The 10,320-nt window shown below is 42.9% G+C and overlaps 1 pseudogene; it reads left to right on the top strand.

The window, feature by feature from the left end:
* The first annotated feature begins 1,337 nt into the window (after positions 1–1,337).
* On the top strand, positions 1,338–6,548 carry LOC113584512 (annotated as a pseudogene).
* Positions 6,549–10,320: the final 3,772 nt, after the last annotated feature.

Genomic DNA, 10,320 nt, shown 5'->3' with positions numbered 1-10,320 from the left:
ATGTAGAGCAACCCAAAAATGTAATGATCCTGACTAACAGGCAAAACTAAGAAACTGGAACGCAGGTTTGATAGAGTTGATCAGACAATGCTGGGCCAAAAACGCCCCTTACAGGCCACTTGCGTTTTGCGCCACCGCAGACATGACACAGTGTTACAGATTTCCTGTGCAGTGAAGCCTTGTATGGCTGTTCACTTGGAAAAGTCAAATAAAGAATAATTAGTTGAAGCAAAGTGATCCTTGAAAGTAAAGGTTGGGTATCCTGATCATTATTAAAGCTATCGTGTAGAAACCAATCTATGGTTATTTAAGATCCTGAAAGTTCCAGTGGAAGAGACATTCTTACACACAATATGGGATATATTTTAATTTTTACATACAAATAAACATTATAATATAACTTACAAATGGTCTATAGATGGCTTTAAAGGCTTTTATAAAAATAAATGAACAATGCGATTGTAACATCAAAGTTATATATAGAAAAAAGATCAAATGTATGCAAATATATTCATGTTTTTTGAGGTCACAAAAAAGGTGAACTTTATTTAAGACAGATCATAGAATGTCTGTGAACCTAAAAAGGTTATTTTCAACTTATTATGCACACAAAGGATTAAATTACACTGCTTTTACAATTAAATGATGTAACAAAATATATTCACAAACACATCAGCACAAAAAGTATGCCACAATTTTAATAAGAAATGCTGTTTTTAATAAGAAGCAGCACAATGATTACGAAAAGCATCAAACTTTTGGCCAAGAACTATCAAAATATTAACATAAAAAGCAGAAACACAAAAGTGACACACACAGATAAACTCCTTGTCAACCTGCACTGCTGCTGCCTCCTGGTGGCCTGTAGGCACCACAGGCAACACAGTAATTTTCCAAACTCTTAATTAGGGATCTTCTGTCCCTGTACTGGAGTATAGCAGCATTGTGCTAAGAAAGATGGCACAGTGGACAGGATGGGTTAGCACCCCAGCCTGTATCTTTCGTGAGAAAGGACCCCAACGAGCTACGGGAAGCCCTGAAGAGAGATACCCCCAGGAGATCCCAAGAGGGTGGGAGAATGAGATCGCCATTCGGACTGACCAACTGTTAACAACTTATGCAAACAGACTGACTACCAGTATAACATGCATTTGCAGAAACCTGTGCAAGAACCAACATGGCCTCAGAATCCATCAGGCCAGAATGAAGTGTTTGGTGCAGGAGACCAAGGTGCAAAGCGCAGGTCCTGAACCTGGTGCCAGGAATCACCCCACAGAACCAAGTCCCTCCATGCTCCTGAGTCTCCTATTCTAAGCAGAGTAGTTCCACAGAAGCAGATAAAGTGGCCCCCAGCCAGTTACCAGACTGTGTGGCTGCAGTTTGACAAGGACATGTCCAATATCATTCAAACTACAGCCAAAGGAGATGCTGACAGTTGACTTCAAACAATGACTACCATCATCATCAGCTATGCTTCTGACAAATTTGGGCTGGTAGAGAAATGTAAAACCAAGCCCACCACCTACACCATGATTCGTAGGGCTGAAAAAATACATCAACTGCACCAGGAGCTTTGAACCCTTAAGAAACAGTACAAGAAATATACTGATACGGAGAAGCAGGCATTAGCAGAACTGCAGAATTTTCTGTGGAAAAAGCTAATGACCCTACACAGAGTGGCATAGGAGTCGGGGAAGAGGGAGAGCCTTCATCACCAATCCCTTTGGGTTTGCAAAACATATGCTTGGAGACAAACGCAGTGGCCACCTAGATTGTTCAAGAGAGGAAGTAAATTGTTTCCTCCAGAACACCCTGAGCGATCTCTTGAGGGAGCAAGAGCTCGAATCCAACAAAGCCCTCATCAGACACGCCCCCCCAACAACAGAGTTCAATCTGAGGGAGCCAAATCTGAAGGAGGTGGAGGAAGTGATTGAGAGGTCGTTCAGCATCCACTCCAAGCCCCAGCGGTGTACCCTACTTGGTCTATAATCGTTGTCCTGAACTTCTCCGGCACTTATGGAGGATCTTGAAGGTGATATGGCGAAGGGGGAGAGTCACTGACCAGTGGAGGTGTGCTGAGGGAGTTTGGAACCCAAAAGAGGAGAACTTGAGAAACATCAACCATTTTTTTTTTATCAATTTCATTATTCAGTGTGGAAGAGGAGGCGTTTTTTAGTATGGTCTCACGAAGACTGACCGAGTTTCTCCTCATGAACAACTTTATCAACACCTCAGTACAGAAAGGTGAGATTCCCAGAGTTTCTTGATGTTTGGAGCACACCGGGGTAGTTACACAGCTCATCAGAGAGGCCCATGAGAACAGAAGTGATCTAGTTGTGTTGTGGTTGGACCTGGCCAATGCTTATGGGTCCATACCGCACAAACTGGTCAAGCTCTGATCTGAGATTACTACAGTAATTTCAAGATGAGGGTCACTTCTGGGTCAATAACATCAGACTGGCATCTTCTTGGGAAAGGAATAATAATAATAGACTGTACCATCTCTTTTACTCTCTTTGCCCTTGCCATGAGCATGGTGGTCAAGTCAGCTGAGGTGGAATGCAGAGGGTGTCTAACCAAGTCTGGTGTACATCAGCCCCCCATTAGAGCTTTCATGGATGACCTTACCATCACAACTACATCTGTCCCAGGGAGCAGGTGGATCATACAAGGACTTGAGAGACTTATCACCTGGGCAAGGGTGATAAGCCCTCTAAGTCAAGATCCATGGTGCTGAAGAGAAGGAAAGTGACTGACGAGTACCTTTTTTTAATCTCTGGAATTGTCATTCCTTGCATCTCAGAACAACCAGTCAAGAGCTTAGGAAAGCTATTTGATGCAAGCCTGAAAGATTCAGCTGCCATCCAGAAGTCCAATGATGAGCTTGGAGCTTGTCTCACCAAGGTTGATAAATCCGGCCTGCCTGGTAGATTTAAAGCCTGGCTCTACCAGCATTCCATCCTACCGAGAGTTTTGTGGCCTCTGCTGGTCTACGAGGTGCCACTGACAACAGTTGACTCCCTGGAAAGAAAGATCAGCAGCTTCCTCCAAAAGTGGCTGGGCCTCCCACAGAGTCTCACTAGCGCAGCACTGTATGGGACAAGTAACATCTTGCAGCTACCCTTCAGTGGCCTCACTGAAGAGTTTAAGGTTGCATGCACAAGAGAAGTCCTACAGTACAGGGACTCCAGAGACTGTAAAGTGTCATCAGCCGGCACTGAGGTGAGGACAGGAAGGAAATGGCAGGCTGAAAAGGAAGTGGAGGTGGTAGAGTCTCGCGTCAGACAAAAGGCACTGGTTGGTAGTTTGGTGATGGGCAGAGTGGGCTTGGGTTACTTCCCAAAGCCCCAGGTCAGCAAAGCCTAGGGCAAGGAGAGACACCATCTACTCCAGGAAAAGATCCGAGCAGGTGTGGAGGAAGAGCAAGTCAGCAGGGTGGTGGGACTCCGGCCACAGGGAGCGTGGACTAGGTGTGAGAACACACTGCAGCGCCGGATTTCCTGGTCAAACATCATGCAGGCAGACTTACATCGTGTCCGGTTCCTAGTGCAGGTGGTTTACGATGCCCTGCCAAGTCCAGCAAACCTCCATGCTTGGGGAAAGATCGAGACATCTACCTGCCTGCTTTGCTCCAGAAGAGGCTCTTTGGAACATCTCCTCAGCAGCTGCCCAAAGGCAATTGCGGACGGCTGCTATCAGTGGCGCCACGACCAGGTGCTTAAGAGTATAGCCTTAGCCATCAGCATCAGCAAACACCATCACGCCCAAAAGAAGGTAATCACCTTTATCAAAGCAGGAGATAAACCTCAGGCACGACCCAGAACAACAACGGGCCTCTTCCACACAGCCTCCGACTGGCAACTCCAGGTTCATCTAGGAAGGCAGCTGAAGTTCCCTCAGCACATAGCCAAAACATCATTCCGCCCAGACATGATCATCACCTCTGCCGCTTCGAAACCACTGATCATGCTGGAACTTAGCGTGCCCTGGGAAGAGCGCATGGAGGAAGCCAACGGGAGGAAGCGTGCCAAGTACCAGATACTGTTGGAGATGTGCAGAGACTTGAGGACGAGCTATGAGCCCATAGAAGTGGACTATAGAGGCTTTGCAGGTCGCTCCCTCTGCAGAGCTCTCAGTCGACTGGGCATCTCAAGAATGGCTAAGAAGAGGGCCATACATTTAAATTTTACATTTACATTTATGGCATTTAGCAGAGACTCTTATCCAGAGCGACTTACAAAAGTGCTTTATCATTTACTTATAGAATACATCCTAGTACAGTACAGTAGGTTAGAGTACAACATACAAATAAACTATAATACTATAGAATACAGGGATCAATGCTGATACTTAGAAGTATAAAATACATAAGGTCTAAGGTCTTAAACAATGATAAGTGCAATAAGCACTTAATAAGTGCTAGAGTTTGTTAAACATAATAAACAATACTAAATTATTCAGTCAATATGGGAGCAGTGTCATTTGTCCTTTAAATATTCTGCAAATAGATGGGTCTTCAGTCTGCGTTTGAAGACTGCAAGAGACTCTGCTGTCCAGACAGCAAGTGGGAGTTCATTCTACCATCTTGGAGCCAGGACAGAATGCTTGTCGATGCTTGTCGTCCATGAGTCCTGAAGCAAGGTATTTCAAACCAAGCCGTACTTGAGGTTTGAAGTACTCGAGGTACGGATCGGGCTTTGACCATTCACCTCATGTATGAAGGAGCTGGTCCATTTTTGCCTTTGTAGGCAAGCATCAAGGTTTTAAATCTGATACTGGGAGCCAGTGAAGGGAGCACAGCAGTGGAGCAACATGTAAACTTTGGAAGATTGAAGACCAGTCATGCTGCTGCATTCTGGACAAGTTGTAGAGGTTTGATGGCTCTTAGAGGAAGACCAGTAAATAATGAGTTGCAGTAGTCTAGCTTTGAGATCACAAGAGGCTGCACAAGCACCTGGGTAGCTTCCTGCGAGAGAAAGGGCCGAATCCTTTGTATGTTACAGAGGAGAAATCTGCAAGACAGGGTTAGATTAGAAACATGAGTTGAGAATGGCAACTGGTTGTCCAAAGTTATGCCCAGGCTTCAGATGGTGATACCAGGAATTTCGCGAAGGAAACTGAGGTCATGGTAAGGGTTGGGAGTATCTGGGATGAACAGAAAGTGGTGGGCTGTCATCCATGACGTGATGTCAATCAAGCATGCTGAGATACATCTGGAGACCTGCGTGTCAGAGGGTGGAAAAGAAAGAAATAATTGAGTGTTCTCTGCATAGCAATGGTAGGAAAAACCACGAGAAGATATTACATCACCAAGAGAACGAGTATACAAAGAGAAGAGAAGGGGGCCTAATACTGAGCCCTGTGAAACACCAGTAGAGAGTCTACATGGTTTGGATGTGGATCCTCTCCATGTCACCTGATAGGACCTATCTTCAGATAGGACTGAAACCATCTCTAAGCAGAGCCAATCACACCAAGCCTGGAGTGAACAGAAAGAAGAATGTTGTGGTTCACTGTGGCAAAGGCAGATGACTGTTTGGCAGCTTTAGCAGCATGAAGCTTTTCCGTCACTGCTATGAGGGTCATTTCTGTAGAATGTGCCGGTTTGTAGCCAGACTGATTGGAATCATGCAGCTGGTTCTGGGTGAGGAAAACAGACAATTGATTATAAACTGCTCGTTCAAGGGCTTTTGAGAGGAAAGAGAGAAGTGATACCGGTCTGTAGTTGGTAACGTTGGAGCCGTCGAGTGTGGCCTTCTTGAGGATTGGTACCACCCTGGCGGTTTTGAATGCAGTTGGCACGTATCCAGAAGATAAGGAGTTGTTGATGATGACAGAGATGAAAGGAAGCAGATCTCTTGCGATTATCTGGAACAGAGCGGAAAGAATTAGATCCAGCGGACATGTAGTTGGATTGCTGGAAGTCAGGAGTTGAAGAATTTCATCTGAGGAGAGAGGAGAAAAAGGAGTCAGAGAGTTGGATGTTGGGGAATGCACATTAGTTGGAGGAGTGGGAACAGAGGAAAAGGACTGGTGGATTGCTGCAACCTTCTCCTCAAAGAAGGTGATAAAATCCTCTGGAGTAAGAGATGAGGGAGGAGGGGGAGGGGAAGGATTCAGGAGAGAAGAAAAAATAGTGAAGAGCTTGATGATTAGAATTTTTCTCTGTATTAGGATGACTTTGTGGATGTTACTTCCAGTGAGACCAGTCTCTCCTTTCCAAGTGTTATGAGCTGAGGTCTGAATCCAGGTGGGATTTCCTCCATCACCTCTCTGCAGTCCTTAATTCTTTCCTGTGGCAGCAAAGTGTTTCTGTTAGCCAGGGGGCAGGTGGCGAGGACTTAGCAGGTCTAGAGGAGAGAGGGCACAGAAGATTCATTGATGAGAGTGTAGAAATGAAAGAATTAGTAACTGTATCCAAAGAGAGAGAAGACAGAGAGTCAGGGTGAGGAAGGGTGGACTATGAAGCCACAGAGAAAGCCACAAGGTGGCTTTGGCTCAAAAGGGCTGATCCGTGGGTAGCTGCTGGGCTGCAAGTCGGGGCTTGACCAACCCAGGCTGGGTCCCCTGGGCGAGGGTGTCTGATGTTGAGAGACCCGAAACATTTGACGACTCCAGGTTACATCACTGATGATGCGTCCCAGTGCATCCATGAGATGTTTCTTACATAATGAATAACAGGGAAAACTTTCTCTTTTTTTATAAAGAAATTACTATCTGAAAGATAGTACACCCAGTATTTAAATAATTTGTATTATATTTTAGAGATGTTGTTTCAGCATTGCTTGTATTGGGTTAGTAATCATGTGTGCGCTAGGAACCCAGCCCGAGGCACATGCCCACTGTTACGCACGCGTGCACGCAGACTGCACCTTCCCTATTCCCAGTCCCCTGATTATTGATCTGTACCTTATTTGCCTTTTTGTTTCTCTGTTATTTAAACCCACAGGAACACCTGCCCATTGTTCCTCGCTGCTGTGTACAAGATGCCCCGAGTGTCACCACTGCTCTGCTGCTTCTCACCACCTCGAGTGTTACTGTCAGCAATTTTGTTACTGTCAGCTCACTGCTGTGCTTCTTTGATTGCTGTTATGAAGAATAAAGACACTCCAAACGTGCATTTGCATCTCACTCCCTCCCTGCACCCATCACAGCCTACATGAACATGATGATGGTTCTTATCTGTGTGTTTTTTTACTTACTGAGATGATGGTGAGCCCAATAATGGTGGAGTTATTGGATGTGGACAAAACTGTGTTTTAATTAGGCCTCAGCCTGGGAAGAAATGGGATGATACATCAGGCTTCACTTCACACTGTTGTGTCTGTGAGAAAAAAAAAGGCTTCTTGATATTACAGGAGCAGTGATAGTATATGGGGAAATGAATAGGTCAGTATTACTAATAAGAATCAGCACAGGAAGTGTTGGGATGATTCATCATAGCAGAATTCATACTGGATCAGTGAGGAAAAATAAATCTCTCTTGGGTGTAGCATGCAGTCATAATCATAGTTAGGCCTGAACAAATATTTGGACTGTTTTAACACCAGTACAGAAGTTTAATATAATAATGCACTGTGATTATGCTTCATCTTGTATATGTTGATTATGCTGATAAACAGTTGTCATTTGTTTACAGATAAAAGGAGCAGATAATACTTCATACCTAAGCATTCTTTTGTTTGGTGTGTTTATTGATTGATTTGGGTATACCAGTTCATTAGCCTGTTTTTTGACATTGACATTTATTGCTCCAAAAACTATTTTTGTCTTAAGGTGTTCTCGATCCCCACTCCTAAGAAATAGTAAATGGATTGATAATAGTTGCGGATAATTATAAGTCTAAACAGCTGTAAACTAATTCCGCACAACCAAAGATCTATAAATCAACAAGAGGGTTGTAATGAGCTTTGAACAGTTGTCTGTGTCTTAATCAAACACTGCACTACTTCTGCAGGGGACAGTGGCTATCCCCTCAAGTGCTGGCTTACTCCTTCCCTAACCCACATGGCATAGAGAAGACACACTGCAATGACACACACTCTGTCGTGTTCAGTTGTGGAACGTAGCATTACGCTGCTAAAATGCCAGTGGTGTTACCTGGATGCATCAAATGGGAGACTATCAGGTGCATCGGGTGCTATAAGAAACAAAAAAGGTCTGCCAGCTCGTGAGAGCAGTGTGCTGTTTTACACAACATGGCACAGCAGAATGATCTCCCCCTTAATCACCGTGACCCTGAACCAGACCCACATCCCTACCCACCAGGCGCTGCTAATCTTCAGGCTGCCACACTGCGTGAGGAGGTGATGTGTCAAATTGTGAATAACTGGATACCAATGTAAAGGTATATTTGTTTAACAAGTTCTTTTAATGTTGCTGAAATTTCAAACATTATCCCTTTTATTTCTTTTAGCTAATTTGTCAGCTTTTCAAGTGCTGTGATTGTATTCACACTGCTTTTTCAATGCTTTTCAGTGCTTTTTCAACCATTCTGTAAATGAAAGACAGGAACATGAACCAATGGTGGTGCTACATGTTTAACATTGGTTAACCCTTATTAATGAAGTACCTCAGTTCATGTTATCAAATGCATTACTTAATGTTAGTGAACATTTCATATTAAAACAATATTAATTAATGCAGTTTTTACATGTTTACTTAACATTAGTTAATTATTGTAAATGTATTACTTCCTGTCCTGTTCATGTTAAACTAAAGCATTACTTATGTAACATTGACATGTATGCTGTATATCTTCTGCTTCGTTGTGTATTGCCTGTTATGTTCTAAGTAGTGTTATTGCTTAATGTTCTTTGTGTTTGGTTTGGTTTGGTTTTGTGTGTTAATTAACGTCTGTCTCGTGTGAACCATGGTTCGTCTTTGCATCCTGCCTCGCCTCACACATCACAGAGAATTTGACAAATGCATTAAATGTTACTGTTTGCATAAAAGCACATTAGAAAGAGGCCTACCACATCATTGTGTTGTTTTGAAAATTACTGTTTACCAAAACCTCACACAAATTTGCTTTACAGCCAAAACTCTTATCACAGCGATTAATAATATGGCACTTAGTTACAGTTGGAACTCCCTTAGTTACTGGAAGAATTTTCACAAGTCTAACCCAGTCTGATTATCAAATATTACCAGTGATGAGGTGTAAATGTTTCCATATGAAGCAAATTAGCATTTATATAAATTAGTATTTATATAAAAACAAACGCCGGGCATTAAAATAGGCCTTAGTGAGTACTCTGTGATGAATATTTTTTTTTAGTAATTTCTTCATCTCTGCCTTGTACAGTGCATATCTAATTTGTTGTGTAATGGTAGACTCTGTGAGATTTTTGGATGGAACTGGACTTTACTCTGTGATAGTGGAGGTGAACACTCACCAGTCCTGCACTACACTGTGTGAGATTGACTTTGGTAGGATGCAGAGGTAGCCTGTATGGAACTGGACTATAGGATTCCAATAACACCTTAACTGAGTCAGAGAGGCAAAGACCTGCACACATTTGCACACATTGTTGTGGATCTCAACTGTTCAGCTAAGAATTGTATACAAATTTGTGGAGTGTTCATATTCTATCACACTTCCACATAGATGCAACAAATTCCTCATGCAGAATAAAATTATACTGTGAACTAAATAATAACATTCACTCAGATATAATTAGTGTGAGAATGCATATCTTCCTATTCTTATAGCCACTGCATATCTTTTGTCATGTTCCAGCCAGTACCCAGCCAGGACATCAATCAGTTCTCTAACCACAATCTCCCATTTACTAATCATTGCACACACCTGGAGCCTATTTCTGTTGCCTTATTTATACCCCAGAGGTGCACAAGTGCAGGGCTTTGCATTGATGGTCTCTGATGACACACATCTGAGAAACTTGCAAGCTTCTTTTAACTCCTGTGCTTCTGAGTGTTACATTTTGTTGTTTTTTTATTATTAAATTTTATTTTTGTTCCTTGTTTCTTTCCACTCATGTCTTGCGCCTGCTTCGAACATGTTACATTTATTCAAGATATCACAATATGTGTTCTGTGGATTGTGAAACCTGGATGAGGGATTTTCCATGAATGTGTCTTGTGTTTTTTCATAAGATCAAAAAGCTGAATCTAAAATTCAGTGCAACTTCTTAACAAAATCAGCCCTGTCTTTCAGTGCACTGGTTGGCAGAAGTAGGCCCAAAGGGGACAGACTGTGTTTCAGATTTTCATTTTGAACAAATGTTTGTAAGGTATTCTGATGTTGTACCATTAGCATGTTCTGTGATAGCATTAGAGACTACATAGTGGTGTTTT

The sequence above is a fragment of the Electrophorus electricus genome, chromosome 2, assembly GCF_013358815.1.
Source record: "Electrophorus electricus isolate fEleEle1 chromosome 2, fEleEle1.pri, whole genome shotgun sequence".
Classification (NCBI taxonomy): domain Eukaryota; kingdom Metazoa; phylum Chordata; class Actinopteri; order Gymnotiformes; family Gymnotidae; genus Electrophorus; species Electrophorus electricus.
Note: the sequence above shows the minus strand (reverse complement) of the source record. Positions and strands in the feature narration are given on the sequence as shown.